The sequence below is a fragment of the Calonectris borealis genome, chromosome 1, assembly GCF_964195595.1.
Source record: "Calonectris borealis chromosome 1, bCalBor7.hap1.2, whole genome shotgun sequence".
Classification (NCBI taxonomy): Eukaryota; Metazoa; Chordata; class Aves; order Procellariiformes; family Procellariidae; genus Calonectris; species Calonectris borealis.
This window is the reverse complement of record NC_134312.1, coordinates 128631921-128647611: the sequence shown is the minus strand read 5'-3', so window position 1 is coordinate 128647611 and position 15691 is coordinate 128631921.

The following is a 15691-nucleotide window of genomic DNA, read 5'->3' as shown; positions in this document are numbered from 1 at the left end:
TATGTGTTTAAATAATTCAGAGTAAGACTTACTACAGACTTACTTTAATAAGTAAGACTTACTAAAATGACTCAAAGTAAGACCATTGCAGTGTGGTAAACATCACGCAGTTATTCATTCATTATTCTGCTGTATTTCCTTTGTTAAAATTCCATGTTGGATATCCTAGTAGAGATGAAAGAGGGCAGGGTCTCTTAACCCTGGTTAATTACAGATGTAATCATCCTGTTTGTGATGTCTACTGTTGTACATAAATTTAAGCCTAGCTCTTAACCCATCAAGACCAGTAAGCCTCCTGGTTTTCATCTCGTCACCCCTGTGAGCGCGCCTGAAAGTCCCCTGGGAGGCAAAGTCGTGCTTCCACGCCGAGCAGTGGCACGGCAAGCCACACGCGCCAGCCCCGCCAACTCCCTCCAGCCATGAGGCTGTAAAAAGATTCTCACCTCGGTTATTCGTTACATCTACCGGTGTGGTGTTCTCCTTGCTTCCCCTAAAAACCAAGCACGCGAGCTGAAGCCACGCGGTTTCAGTGCCCCGGCAGAGGTGACAGCTAGGCTGTGAGGGGCTGCCTTCCCCACCCCTTGGCATCTGGGCACCACGGTGGTGGGACCGGCAGCTTGCCAGTCCCATGCCCTAAACTCATGCCCAACATGCAGCTCAAGGTGGTACTTTTTGGGGGACTTCAGGGACTTTGAGGATTAATTTTGGACCTTCAAAGACAGTGAGGTGTTGTGCTTACAGAGGACTAAGTAATTCACCCTGGGTCACACCAGGAGTCTGGCATGCTTTCACTCAGGGCCGTCCATCTCCAGTGACAGGACCCAGAGAGATAGGCGTAGTTTGATCAAAGACGGAGTCCTTAACTAGGATGGCAGCCAAGGGCAGCTCCCACTCAGCCATTCACACCACGTCATCTTTGCCCAGGTGACATTTAGAAACCTGCTTGGGTTCTTGACAAAAATAAAACCAATTTCAAAATCCAGAGCACTGTAATTGCATGTGTTTATCAAATTTATCAAGTAAATTGTGTAAAGGAAGTTGACTTAAAATACTACAAAAGTTTTAATTAAAATTTATTTCAGTATGTAAAAGGAGTCCACCAAGTTTTATAATTAAATCTTGGCAAAAGGATTTTTTTTGAAAATGTGAGTGCATGAATCGTATTAATTGTGTATCGCTGTTCAACATCACTTTCTCTGCTGCTTTACTGATGGAGTAGGAAGGAGAAGAATAAAAATACCATGCCGAAACCTCTGCACAAAAGTGAATATTAGTCACTTCAAACTCTTTCCTGTTTAATCGAATGTATTACCTTAACTTTCAGAGGGAGGAAAGTAATATTCTCAGTGGTGAAAAACAGCTGGATATCATTAACAGCTTGAAAGTGGAGGTGGTGCTTTCATCACTTCCACTTTCCCTTCCCTCCCTCCTCTCTTCTCTGTAGTTTTCAGAGCCATAGCTTTATTTTCCCTGTTCTGACTTAACTGACCCTAAATTACAATTTTCTGGCAAAACGAAGCTGGATTTTCTGAGTTTTCCTTCTATATTTTTTCAAGCACCTGGATTCTTTACATACAGGGCAGGGAAAGGAAGAAGCAGCTCCCCTTTAACATGCTGAGTTTAACAATCCCTCTTCAACGTTTCCTGTTTAATGCACACTTCACACAAGACTGGCGTCATTTATTTCTACGCAAAGAGCCTAACTTAATGCAGGCAGCTCTGTGTTGGAGCAATCTACCGCCCGTCTCTCCCCCGGGGCGGCGGGGGGAGAGGGGGGGTGCGACGGGGCGGGCGGGCGCCCCCGGCCCAGCTGCAGCGGGGAGCAGGGGGGTGGCCGAGCTGCGGGGCCCCGGGCTACCCAGGCACACTGTGAGCTGCCCGCCAGCCCAGACCCCGTTCCTCCCCGCAGGCAGCTTTTTCATCCCATCTCAAGAGCGGTCAAAAAAACCCTGGCAAATCCAAGGGGATATATTCCTCTTCTTATCCCAAATCTGTTCCTGTGCTCCATTGGCAGGAGGAAGGAGGGATAGAAATGGTTTTCACATGGTCTAGCCTTTCTCCTTACTGTTTTTCTGTGTTTTTGCACATAAAGGGAGTCTGATGGTTTCTGAGAAACTAGGGGAAGAAAAAAGCTCTGCCTTTTGCAATAGCTGCTGTTTGTTGCTCTCCCCAGGAAAGAGACATCAGGCAAAGAGGGATTCCTTTGGGGCGGTCCCGTATATGAAGATCAGATTTTGCAGGATTAGTTCCACTAGGAGCCAAAGCACCATTGCTGAGGATACGTCTGGAAAAGGTCACAAAACTCAAACAGAATGATTGTCAGCCTGCTTCTTTTTGTTCCCTCGTATAGTCAGGATCCGGTGTTATCTGGATATTATATCCCGTGTTATGCTGAAGATGAACTTCGCTGTTCTGCCGTACTCCTTCACCCAATGCCCGCGCTTTTCGCCTGATTACTGCTCTTCCATTTGGCAACAGGGGACTCCGCTGCTCTTTCTTCGTGAGTTAGGAAGAGCCCTGGTCGCACTCCTCGATGGTCAATAAATGAGTTACAGCCAGTGGCATTTAATTAGTTACAGCTATATCCAAAATGGGTTCCAGTGATACATCCGTGATTCTCGGGTGGAAGGTAAAGCTCCTCATGAGGAAATTACTCATCCCAGCGGGGCAGGGGCAGATGTTTTCCATTGCCTCTCTGTAGCTGTCAGCCTTTGAACTGGTGAGGAATGTCAGGACACCTCATCGCTGCCCCAGGGACAGTGTATTTACCAAATGGAGGTAGGTGTATACCCTAAGGGGCATGGGCAATATACGGGATTTATTCCCTTCCTCCAGGGGACTACAGCTGGTTTCTGGCCATCAGTTCTTTGCTTTTCCACTTTCTCCCTCCCTAGGGATCACTTTTCAACCTAATGGGTTTGCCATTGTTAACTTTAATTATTTCAATACAAGCTTCACAGTATTTAGAGTTCTGGATTAAAATTATTACTTGCAGGTATGGTTATATACATACACATTTTAAAGCTTCCAGCTTTCACCTTTTTAATCTTTTCTCTCTCTCTCAAGCTCAAGAAGAAGATAAAAATAATTCTATTTTTCAAATTGTGTAGTCTTTGAGTTGTTGGACTTGGCAGCATATTTCTGTCCTCTAACTGGACTTTGGAAGACAGCTCTTAGATAGAAGGTCTGTTGAGTCTACTAGAGCTTATCTTCTCTTTATTTCTATGTACCTTTTATTTTTTCTCTATGTAGAGTAGTGGGAGTATGTCAGCAATATTGTACTTTAAGTCTATTAGTTTTCCATTACCTCCCTTTCTTAAGAGACAGACTATAGTGCTTCATACATTCGTAATATGTCAAACAGCTGATTTTTATTTTCCTGACTCCCTATTTTTAATTAAATGGTATTTTCTGCTTTTTAGCATTTAATCTGTAACATGATGAATAATTGTCTTAATTGTAGACTGATTTTTTTTCTGATGGGGGGAAGTGAATAAAGGGCTTTATTATTACAATGCAAGAAGTTCACAGACTACTCTAAAATCAAAATGTGAGTAGGTGGATGAAAATCTAAAATCCTTGTAATTATTGTGCTTTCCAGACTGCATGGTGGGACTTGTATTATTTATACTGTATCACAGATCTATTACATATTAACTGTGATGGCCCATCACCTCCAGATTAAGTTTTGAGCCAGAGTGTTTGTTTCCTTGCATGATCATTTTAGTTTCAAAATAACCTTCATTCTGTTTCTGCTGTTCCTGATGGGGCTAATGAGCAACGCTTATGTAAAATACCCTGAAGGCAGTTAAAAACCCAGAACTTAATTGCTGGTAAGAAACAATTTTTGAAGAGAACATTGCTATTCCAAGCTGTGATTAGTCATTTAAAATCAGCCAAGTGATGTTTACGTAGCTCCTCCAGGATAAATATTATGTAGTGGGCTGTTGATTGGGTCTCTGAATGTCTACGGGGTCTGATCAGGTCTTGTTTGCACATTAATAACATTTCCAAACACTTAAACTTCATCAGAGCGAGCAGGAATACGTGAAGAAGGTTTAGGGATGTGGGCACATGCCCACACGTTGACTGGACCGTGACTACGTCTAAAGGGATGGTTTACTCCAGCAGTTACCGAGACTATGAATTGGGATCAAGAGAAGACAGGATGCTTTCTCCTTATTTTCTTCAGTAGAAGGAGCAGCTTGGCAGTGCCCAAGGACATCTCTTTTATCCTTCCCATAATTAAACAATAGACAATTAAGTGCAAAGAGCAAAAATGACTTGACTGTCCAGTGGTGTTTTAAGTAGCTCAAGGGAAGCTGTTGCCAGAAAATCCTGCGCAGCGGCCGCTGGCACGAGACTGGCTGGGTGGCTTGCCCAGCGCAGGGGTCCTCCCTGGGCTGCCGGGGACCTGGGGAGCTGCTGACCTGGCGGCACTTCCCACCGCTCGGCAACGTTTTCCCAGTCGTCCTAGAGACTTCGTTAGGCTCAGGAGAGGAGGCTGTGGGGGTGTTGCTGGTGTGTGCGTGCCCTGTTTCACCGTTTGCTTTGCAAGTGTTGGTGGAGCGGTCGTGGGGGCTGCTGGTGAGAGGACGATGACTATGAAATGAAGAAGCCGCAGTCAGTCCCTTGCTCCAGTTGCCCTTTCTGCCTGACATAGACCTCTCACCGCAGCGGTGCACGCATGATTTACCCTGTTCCTCCCCAAGCACAAGCCTCAAAGAACTGCTACAAATCCTGCTTGTATTGGGCAATGGTTTTGTCCTTATATTAACTCGCACAGGGAAAACTTTCAACCCATCTTAAAGCAGCATTTATTTCAATGCTTGCTATGTGCTTAGTAAATGCAGTGAGGAAGGATTTGAATGCACGAACGATGTGTAATGCCTGACTGCACTTTGACTTTAAGAAAAGGAAAGCTATTGCCTTTAAATTCTATAAGATACGTCAATGCTTTCCAGACAATTTCTAAGCTCCTTTCACCCTGCACTGAAACACAGCTGCGTCTTTTCTGTGGAATGAAGCTGGAGTTTAAAGCAAATGCATCAATTTGCTGGTACCTGCTACCGCATCTCAATTTGAAATTGCATGGAGCGTATAGCTCGGTATGCTGAGTTATCAGTAAATGAAGTAACTCTCGTTTGACATTGGTACAGATCTTTGATACTACTTCATATAAACCCAAAAATTAATATGTCAAGTGCAAAACATAGCCCATGCTCTGAATGGGTTTTTGTCTACTTAAGCTGATTTTGTATAAGTATTTAAAAGGTGAAGTATAAAAATTAGGGCAGATATCTTAATAGGACTTTCTGAGTTGTGAATACATGGCACCTTGATTTTGCAACCAAATAAAACTATCGATGCATGTTGCCATTTGATAGCTTAAGAACCTCATAAAAAAACAACAAAGGAATAGTTTATCGCTATTTTATTTATAATTGAAACATGATTTAAGATGAATAAATATCTGTAAACCAAAAAAGATGTCTAGTCATTGCTTTTGTTGTATTTCCTCTTGTGTTTTTTCCATCTTTCAGTTGAAGGACAGGAAAGGATTTTAGTTTCCACTGACGGTGCATTTCTTCTTTGTCTTTTCAGGACAGGCAAGTGCAAAAAAATATGACCCAGGACAAAGTGCTGGATGAAATAGCTCTGATCTAGAGAAAGGTCTTCATTCAGAAAAGGTGTTTAACTGTATTTTAATGTTATCAGCTTCAATGAGAAAGAAATAGGTGTGTGTTTCCAGAATAAGAAACCAACTCTGAACAATTTCCATGCTTAATCCTCCTCCCCAGTAGGGACAGGAGGTCTGGGTTCCTTGATGAATGAGAATGACGAATATGCAGATCCAGCACAGTAATCCTCCAAACAATTGTCCTTTTAGGAGACTTAGTAAAATATACAGAACAAATTTAAGCAGGGAAAATCTTGGTGCGTACCTCACATCACAGACTCTTTGAAATATAGAGGGCCTGAAGCAAAGTGAAATTAGGAAATGTAAGGATAGGACAGCAAAACTGGAGTAAGAATTTTTCAGGAAGAAAAGAGTTTGAAAAAGTAATAAATGTTTCATTGCCTTCAATTCTAAAAATAATTTCATCAATAATGGGAAATGTACCAAAAATTTCTGTAACTCAGTATTGATTTTTATGTTATATTTATCCTTTGAAAGGCACTAGCAGGTCATTACCGAATTAGATAGAACAACCCTGGAAATTTAAGGACTTTTACCACCCTCAAAATCTACATTTTTGTTACTCAAGGTCACGACTGTTTATTTTTGGAAAACCATTAGTTCCACGTAGTATGTAAGGAAGAACAGTTCCAGCTGCCAGACAACAAACCTGAAGTTTCCATTACTGTCTGTGAGGGCTCGTACGTAGTCCTTTCTGTTTGAAAATAAAGGGTTTTTTTTCTACCCTAACAGAATCATTTATTAGGTTCTATTATTTCAGCTTTTCAGTTAATCATTATCCAACATCACACTGTTAGCAGATTTACGACCATTCTTATTACCATTTTATGTTAAACCCATGGCATTTACATGCTGGACTCCGGTATAAAGAAATTTTAGACTAACCAGAGATGCTGTAAAAGAAAACATGCCGATCAAATACCGACTTGGGGGCTAAAAATCCCCCCTCCCCTGAGGAGACTTCATAACCTCTGCATTTGCGCGTGTGCTTTCAGGGCTTGGACCGTTCACTCCTTGGTTCCCCATGCAGGCCCGCCAGCCGGAGGACAAGCCGCAGCCCTGTTGTAGCAGCAGCTACGTGGTTAACCCTTGTGAGACGGATGGTTCTGCACTGGGTCTTGAATCCTGCTGGTTTCCTTCTCCAAATGAGGACGTTCCTGGATGCAGGTATCATGTTCCCTAATCAAACCATACCCAAAGGTCTTCAAGCTACAGTGTGGAAAGTATGTTCTTTTGCAGCTATGACATGCCCCCAGTTGAGGTACTCTGAAGTTTCACAGCTCTCACCCTGTGCCCTGGTCCCATTTGTATTCAGCACAGAAAGTCACCGCTGGAGCACGGCCGGGATCTTAGGCGACCCGAGTTAGCACCTGGGCTTGCCCCACGTCCCCTGCAGGGGAGCACTCTGCTTAGCCGAGGGAGACGGACCACGAGGCTGCTTACTTAGCTGGACACCGAGGTGTCGAAAGTGAGGTGGAGTTAATGAGCACATGCTTGGACTTTTTTTTTTCTTTTTTTTTTTTTTTTGGTAGCACTTACTAGAGTTTCTTTATTGCTTCAAGGCACGGAAATATTTAAAAGTATTAATTTTGGAGTTCTGGACAACACAGGCAGTCATGCAATGTAATATCAAACCTTTAGCTAGGAAATAACTGTGGTAGATGGTTAGGCAAGCCTCTAGAAGGACAAAAGTCTAAGCAGTAACTTTATTCCTACTGGTATTGGCAATTCAGATATATCTTCATTTCTGTTGATGATGTTAAGAGTTGGGACATACTGTCTTTATTTCATCCATCAACTTGGCTAAGCCAAAACACTTTACTATTGTGCAATGTTTATTTGACATCTTATCTATATTAGATTGCCAGCCAGCCTTCTGTTTAATTACACTTTAAAGATAAATGTATGCTTTTTTTTCAGAAAATAAAAAAAAGGTCTTTTTTTCTTTCAATAGCTCATGTTCACTTCAGTGCCACTTTTTCATTTCCCTCTCTGCTTCATGTCTACACTTTTTCTTTAATTACGTTCTTTTTTTTTGCCTTGTATTTTCTATTGCTTCTTGGGGAAGACGGTATCTTCAATGAATATTAAATACAGAGTAAGAACAAGGAAATCCCCAAATTAATCCTTTTACCTAGTCTGCTTTACAACTTTCCTTTCAGTTTTGCCTTTAATAGCCTACCCACATCATGATAAATTGTTCCACATAACCCTTTTTGCTCAACACAGATCAAATGCTTGTGTTGGGGGGGAAAAAGAATTGTTTAGGGAATTTTAAATGTAAGCCTTGACATTTCATATTGTATTTACTAGAAATGCTGACTGTGTGAATGAGATTAAGAGGAATGTGCTGGGAAAGGCTGTGCAGCGTTGCGGTGGGCCAAACCCCTAATGCTGCTTGGGTCTGCCTGGTGAGGTACCAGCAAATAGCTCCAGCTGGATCCTGTGAATAAAGGAAGACTAAATTGGCTAAATTAATTCTGTTTTATTCTGGGGACTTGTGAAGATTAGACCAAAAAAATAACCCTGCCACCAGAGGTATACTCCTCATTTGTTCTTCTTTTCACCAGGTAGAAGATGATCTGAATGTTAAAAATAGCATGGTATCTGTAATTTATTCAGTTGTTTTTATTTCAGTTTTTAGTGTCCTAGTTAATAGAAATGAAATATGGTGTAGAGGCTTTACTTGAGGAAAAATAAATAAATTTCATTTGAACTTTCCCTGTAGATAGGGAATTATGAAAAGGACTTTGTGCTGAGTGTCTGCTTTAATAATTCCATAAACTGCAGTAAAAGAAACAGAGTTACAGTGAACCTGAAACTCAGCCACAGCATCTTTTGTGTTCTTCCAATGTCTAATTGCTGTATTTTACATAGAATTTGCTGTGGAATTTTTTCTGCTTTCTCTTTGGGGAAAAAAATACGCTGCTTCTGCTCTTTTAATCAGAGAGTTGTTTGCTACATGTTATATGACTGACAGATTTTCCCAGACAAAATGGGGAAAATTTAATTTCTTATCAGTTTTGAAGGATGTGATTATTTCTGTTGATCTTTCCTAGAGATGACAGGTCTTCAGGTAGGGATCTTTAAACAGTAATTATTTCTGATAGGAAGAAAGGGAAAATAAACGGACTGCTAGGTATTTGCTATTTACTTTGATGATACTCAGCCTTGTTCTAAATGCCTTGTCATCATGTTTACCAGATAAAGTAACCTCCGTGTTTTGGCACCAAATTTTGCTATTTGTTCTCTGTTGTGCCTGGACTTGTGTCTACAGTACCTCCCTCCACATATACAGTCCTGTCAAAACAAGTAACGAATAGATTGAAAAGGATGCATTGAAATCTGTGGAAGATGTGGACACAAAAATGTTTCTTCTTACTGAAAGGAGAGCTGAGTACATGAAGACCAAAGAGACTTTTTCCGTTAATACTCTTCACTGAGTTTCCATTATTGCAAAGGTGGTTTTGTGCTGGCCATAAGAAACTGCACTAGTGCTAGAGCTGATTTGTTCCATTTGTTACTGCAAAATAGAATTAAATAAAATTGTATGTTCCAGTCTAATACCTTTTTACTCCACAATGAAATCTCTGTAAGTACTCTAATTCAGATGTTTCAAGAATGCACACTTAACCTCTGCTGGACACCAGGGTTATTGCATTCTCATAAATATTCCTGTAAAGTATGTTAAGAAATGTCATACATCCAAAGTAGCAATAGGTGAATGTTTTAATTGCGTTATGTGGATCTACATTGTTTTATGCAGAGTTACACGAATATGATAAATTCATATATCATCGGGAGACTTAAAAAAAGAGTGAGAAAAGAGCAGTGAAAAAAGGAGGATGTCTAAACCAACTGAGTTGCCCCGTTAAGGGCTGCTGCCCAGCATTGCTTTTTTTCGAGGACCACCCTGCAGCGGCCAGCCCCGCTCTGCAAGGTGCCGAGTTTCCCAGCTGCCCCCGCCCTCACTGGGAAGACGAAAGACGCCTGCACCTTACAAACCCGCAGATAAAAAGGGACAGCGGCTTTTTCTCTGAGGCCTGCGACTGAATCATTATGTTCTGTGAACTACAAAAGTTTCATTTAAATTAGAGCCAGGTGCCGGGTTTCCTCTCGAACGTACCCGACAACGGGGGTGGGATCCCCGGCTGCTGTGCCTCCTGCGCCGGCACCCGCCGGCCGCCGGGCACGGCCGCGGCTACGCGGGCTGTGGGTGCGCCTGCTCTCGCGGGGGCCGCACCCCCAGGGGCAGGGGCCCCGGCACCTTACCGAATGGGGGCTGGGTGGCGGCTGGTCGCACCTCACTGCGGGCGCCGGCACTAGGAGCGGCCCCAGGACACGGAGGTGCTCTGGAGCTGTCTCCTCTGGTGGCACCTTCTGCCCAGGTCCCAGTTTGAGGTCTGGGTTTGGTATTTTTTTCGATACAGATCTTACTGCGGATGTTGTTTTCTCTTTAAATGGGCGTAGGGAAAGCGTAGGCTATAACATTTGAGGCCCATTTTCGTTACGAAGTCATGATCTAGACCTCATCATTTCATAAGCAGATGAAATGAGATGATTGCTGTTTATTTTCCCAGCTGCTCTAATTCGGGGCAGTAACACAGAGGGCATGCCTGTGACAACCTGGATTTTGGTAGAAGTTTTGGAGGAAGGGAGCTCTTTTTTCCTCGGTCGCTGGGTTTTGAAACATTCTCCTTGTACTTTATCCTGAGAATTTTTACTGAAATCAATTTTGTGCAAGAGGCTTTTTTTCAGTCCGAAAAATGCCGTTGCAAGCCTGATACTTAAGCTATGATTTTTTGTGAGCATAAACTCATGCACTATACAGTAATAAAATAATAGTTTAGTTGAGCCTGCTTTACACAGGCTCAGTCCAAGCAATCTCACAGTTATTTCTGGCGGAGCTCATGTATATCCAGTGTGGGGGTTAACTCGGTTTGAATGGACTGAGGCAAACATCTCTTACATTGCTCTTCTGTATTTTTTAAGACTTTCCACTTACCTGTTTAAATGTCCTTAAAACTGGTAAGGACCAGCTAATGCATTGTATCTGTCCACAGGGAGGGTTTTGTTTTCTTTTACCTTGGTACAACATTAAAAATGCTATGTTTTGTTTGTTTCTAATTTTGATGTAACAAAGAATATTTTCCTTCATTTCCAAGGCTTTTATTACCCATATTGAACCTTTTTTTTGTAAGTTAACACACGTAAATCATGAATTAGTTAATTTGTATTATACTGGCTTTCAGTAAAGTGGATTTTCCTAGCAGTACCTAGAAAGTTGATGCAGGCTTTTTTTTACCAATACTATGACTTGCTCACAATTATTTCCTTCAGCAGTTGTCTAATAACTTGTACTAACAATGAAGATTGCATAAGTATTGTCAGTTTAATTTTGCTTTATTTGGCTGATTAAGAAAGCAGCGATGACGTTTTCTTGCGTGGTGCCCCTGATGTGGGGGCTGGGGTCACACCGTCTGCGTACGAGGTGGGGATGCAGCTCCCAGCTGCGCTACGTGCGCGCTGCGCGACTGCGGACCGCTCACGCAACGCTTGTTTCTGTGGTTCGCCCCCGGGAGCGGGGAGAGCGGCAACGCTTTGCTGCTGGCGGAGAATATTGTGGGAATGCCTTGGCTTCGACGCTGTGCTCTTGGAGGCCAGCTGCTCGACTTCTCAAAAATGTTTTTCTTCGCTCGTTTTGTTGGAAAAGTAACTATATCGTTATCCCAGTTTGGGATTAATGGAGCTGTTTGATGAGTCTGGTAGGCTTGGTGGTGAGAGAGGGAAGGACAAGCTTTCCTGGTGTTCCTTTGGCTTAGGGCTTATCTCAGCTTTACCGGGAGACTCAGCAGCACAGCGTTGACCTCGAGAGAGGGCTACCAAGCATGTCTGTACTTGGTAATTTTGCTGCACCTAGCGAAGGACTGATGATATCGGCACGTCCGCTCAGCGTAGGAGCTGTGGCACATGGATCTTGATGAAGCTTACGTAAAACTAACCACTGCGCCACTAGAAAGATGAGGACGTCAGCACGAGATTCCTCATGCGCTGTACCTGTTAGATCCATTGCCTGCCTGTGAATCTAAATTTCTTTTTTACAATGACATGATCAAGATGTATTATGTCATATTCCAGAAATTTAACCCCTTTATATTTGTTTTTGTTAGGATTTGGAATAGAAAGCTTTGCTGAGTGGCCACTTTAGTGTTGCAAGCATGTATCTGCAACTGCCTTAACATTAGCTGGGTATGGTTGATAGATTTATTAATACCCACTGTAGTCTCAGACGCTAAGAACACAAACACTATAGACATTATAAGCACAAGAAGTCAATTTCCAGAAGACAAAAATGTTGGTTTCTCTGTGATTAGACAGAGCTGCACAAGAAGATAAGAAGTGTAGTTTCTGTATCTTCTTTACCTACTCTCTAGGCCGCTATGCAAACATCGCAATGATCAAATCATCAGGTTTCTCTAGGCACTTGCACCATCTTCTGTCTATCTTTCCAGACCAGTCTGTTTTTTTAGGATGTAGGAGCATGTATTTGGGCACTTGTTGAAATGCTGATCGGCTTTAGACACCTTCAGAAGCCGGGTGATGCTTCAGAGCAGACCGTATGAATTACTCCCGAGGGCTTCAATACCTAAAGGCTTCGATACCTTCAGTTCCTTTAAATGACTTTGACCAAGAAAATCTCTGGACCTCTTGCAAGCCCTTTCCAACTCAAATTTTTTACCAATACGTCCTTAGGTCCTGCAGCTCACTGTGGAATGAACGAGGGAGCGGCACCGGCTGTTCGGCACGCTCGGGTGCGGGAGCCGGGGGTTGCACTTCTGCACTGAGTGTAGAAAGAGGGCTCAGCCCAAAGCCAGGCAGCTGCCTTCGCGCCCAGGGGCCTTTCCCGGGACCTTGTTCACTCACGAGGCTCTAACTCTCATATTTACCCAAATATTAAAACATATAAGAAGGCAAGCTGCATCTTGGTTCTGCCTGGTAGCTTGGTATGTTACCGGTGTCGTCTCCCCGCCTTGTCCCCCCGGCAGTACATGACTGCACTTAAATGCCTGCTGCCTGCTCAGAAGGAAAAGAGAGGGGGAAAAAAAAGAAAGCCTGACCCTGCTCCTGTTTGTTTCCTAGTTGAAGGGAGCAGCGGGAGGGCTGCAGGGAGAGGGAAGCCCAGGGGGACCCCGCTGCCGGCCAGGCAGGTGAGCAGGAGAGGGAAGGTGCCTGGGCAAGCCGGGACGGGGTGAGGGCGGCGCGTCCCCACGTCCCCGCAGGGAACCGGCAGCAGCTTGGGAAGAAAGTGAAGCTTTCTGGGGTTTCACCAACTTGCGAGTCACAAACTAGTGATAACTATGGCTTTAGAAATGCTGTTATCAAGCCCAGGCTGACAGCTTCGTGGGTGGTGTTAAGGTATGAACGTGGGAGAGGACAAAGGACGTCACCTCCAGGTCCATAGGGTCAGGAAAAACAGTTTTTTACTGAGTAGTCAAAGAGACCGTTACAGACGAGATGTAGGACGTGTTTCCAATTTTACGTTGGAATCCTTTCCACTGCTCAGGCAGTGGGGAAGAGACTTAATACTGATTTTTAAAAATTTTTTCCAGCCATTTGGAACTGCAGCGTGTGATTTTTCAAACCTAGCCAAGTATAAAAGGCGCTGTGGCATGTAACAGCGTAATTCCGAACTTTTCACGGGGGAATATATCTGCTGTTTTCACAAATCTCTTATGTCAGATTTCACCTTTCTTTTAGGATCAGAGCATCGCCTCCAAAAAGCCCCTTTCGTACGAGCTGGCTGGTGCCGCTGGTGAGGCGGCTGGAGCCGCCCACCCTCTGCGGCGGCTCTTGCCCATGCAACGCCCGTCTTCTGCCTTCTCCTTCAGCGCCATGAAGAGAGGAGCTGGGCAGGTTTTGCTAGGCAGCGCCGGCTCGGAGCCTCTGGCGCTTTGGAGAAGGGGCCACGGCTGCGGGCGCTGCCGCCGCGCTGCTGCCCGCGGCCCCGCTCCCGCCCTTTCACGTGGCACAAAAGGCAACGTGGCTCTAAACGGCGGCTGGTGCTCTTGCTGGGGTGCTGGGTTTGGGCACCTGGGCACAGGCCGAATGACTACAACAGTGACAGGAAAATGAACGCAAGAGCTGTTAAGGTGGAATAGGGATTTTTTGCTTATAAACCAGAATACAGCCGTTGTATGCAACCAATAAAAGCCTTCTTAACGTCAGCTTGCCTTAAAATAAGCTTTCTGACTACAAGCTGTGCTGTTACGTTAGCATGATTATGCACTGACGCCCGGATATTTTGCAGCTAACATCTAAGTATTGCACACATTAATTATCTTCCAGAAATATTCATTTTTTAATTTGATTTGTTTAGCAGGCGTTACCTTCAGGACATTTTGGTTCAATAAAATTAAGTGTATGCAGAAATGTCATTTGACGTGTTTCCTTTCTCTTTATGCCTGCCTCATGTTGGTTAAACAACTGTCTTCTAACTGTTGTCTCTCTTTTTAAAATTTCATTCAGAGGGTTTTAAGAGATTAATCACAATGCAGCAAATTATGTAGCTTTAAAATATACCATACCAGCAACTTTAAAAGAAAAAGCAAATATAAATAATTATTAAACGTACTTATATTTTGTTTCATTCAAAAATAGAGAAACCCATACGGCTTAGAATATTTAGTCTGACATACTAAGCTAGACTAAAAATTACCTATACCATTTTTGACTACACCTGTTTGTTTCTTATAGGTTCAACACCGTAACGTATTTCTTATGGTTTTAACACATGAATTCAATGCATGTGAGCATACAGCTCCACTGGGACCAGCTACAAGCTGTCAGTAAACTGGATTGTCCGTTATATTTGTGTACACACCCACCCACCCACCCACCCAGCTACCATACCAAGCAGCCTGCTTACAGGGTAGGTAAACACCAGGTAAATCTATCAGTATTTTCCTATCAGATGAAAATAAAACCAAAACAGATATGAGTACCCATCTTGTGGTTCATATCATGAATACTCCCTTTGTGGGTAGTTTTTCTTTGCTAAATTCGGTGACTTAACTGCAGTTGAACAACACCACAGCAATTGCAAAGCTCCATAAATTGGAAGGCGAGAAACAATAGCAAAACATTACATGTGAGAAGGCCGTGCATCACACCAGTATAATTTGAGATTAATTCATATTGTTGTTGCTTCCAAAATCTGTCCTGGTGATAAACCCGACGGACGTATAGCAGGTTGCAACTGCTCCCCTGTCCACAGAACTCGTGCTCTTGGCTCCTTCTCCTCCCCTTCCTCCTCCTCCTGGAAGTCACGGGCCACCGTTCCAGTGCTCAATTAATGCAGTTGCTCTTTATAGGGGATGGCGGAAATCTTTGAAAAGGGCTTTGGGATTAACCTGTTAGAAATTCTGTACTACTGCAATGTGGGAATAAATGTAACCTGATGACTAAGAGGTACATTTTAAAGCAATATCTGGGGTTTTACCAGCATCTTATCCTGTCAAAGCTGACAGGTAAAACGAAGTCATATAGATTTAGTGCTACTAGTGCACCTTTCTGCAGTGTTCAGAATTAGTGCAGCACATCAGGCCACCTTACCTTGTTTTTGAACAATGAATCAGAAAAGAAGGAAAAAAATAAGCAATGGGTTTTCAGTGACGGTGTGACATTCAGGGCCTTAATCTAGATTGTATCTCTTCCTACAACATATGAAGGGTCTTAATCTGCTGCAGATTTTTCATTTCTGTTTTTCCAAATGGTGGCAAAAATAATATGCTACAATATATCAGACCAAGAAAGCAGAGCCACTCTCTTCCCACTGTGAGCCGAGCTGTCTCCCGTGTCCAGTCTTAGCCATAAAATGCATAAAATGCTTATAGCTCGAAAGCATTTTTCCTGCTTGCGGGTGATAGCTGAGAAAGTGTTTAATGTTTTAATACCTAATTTACTTACTTGAAGATATTTGACATTACATGT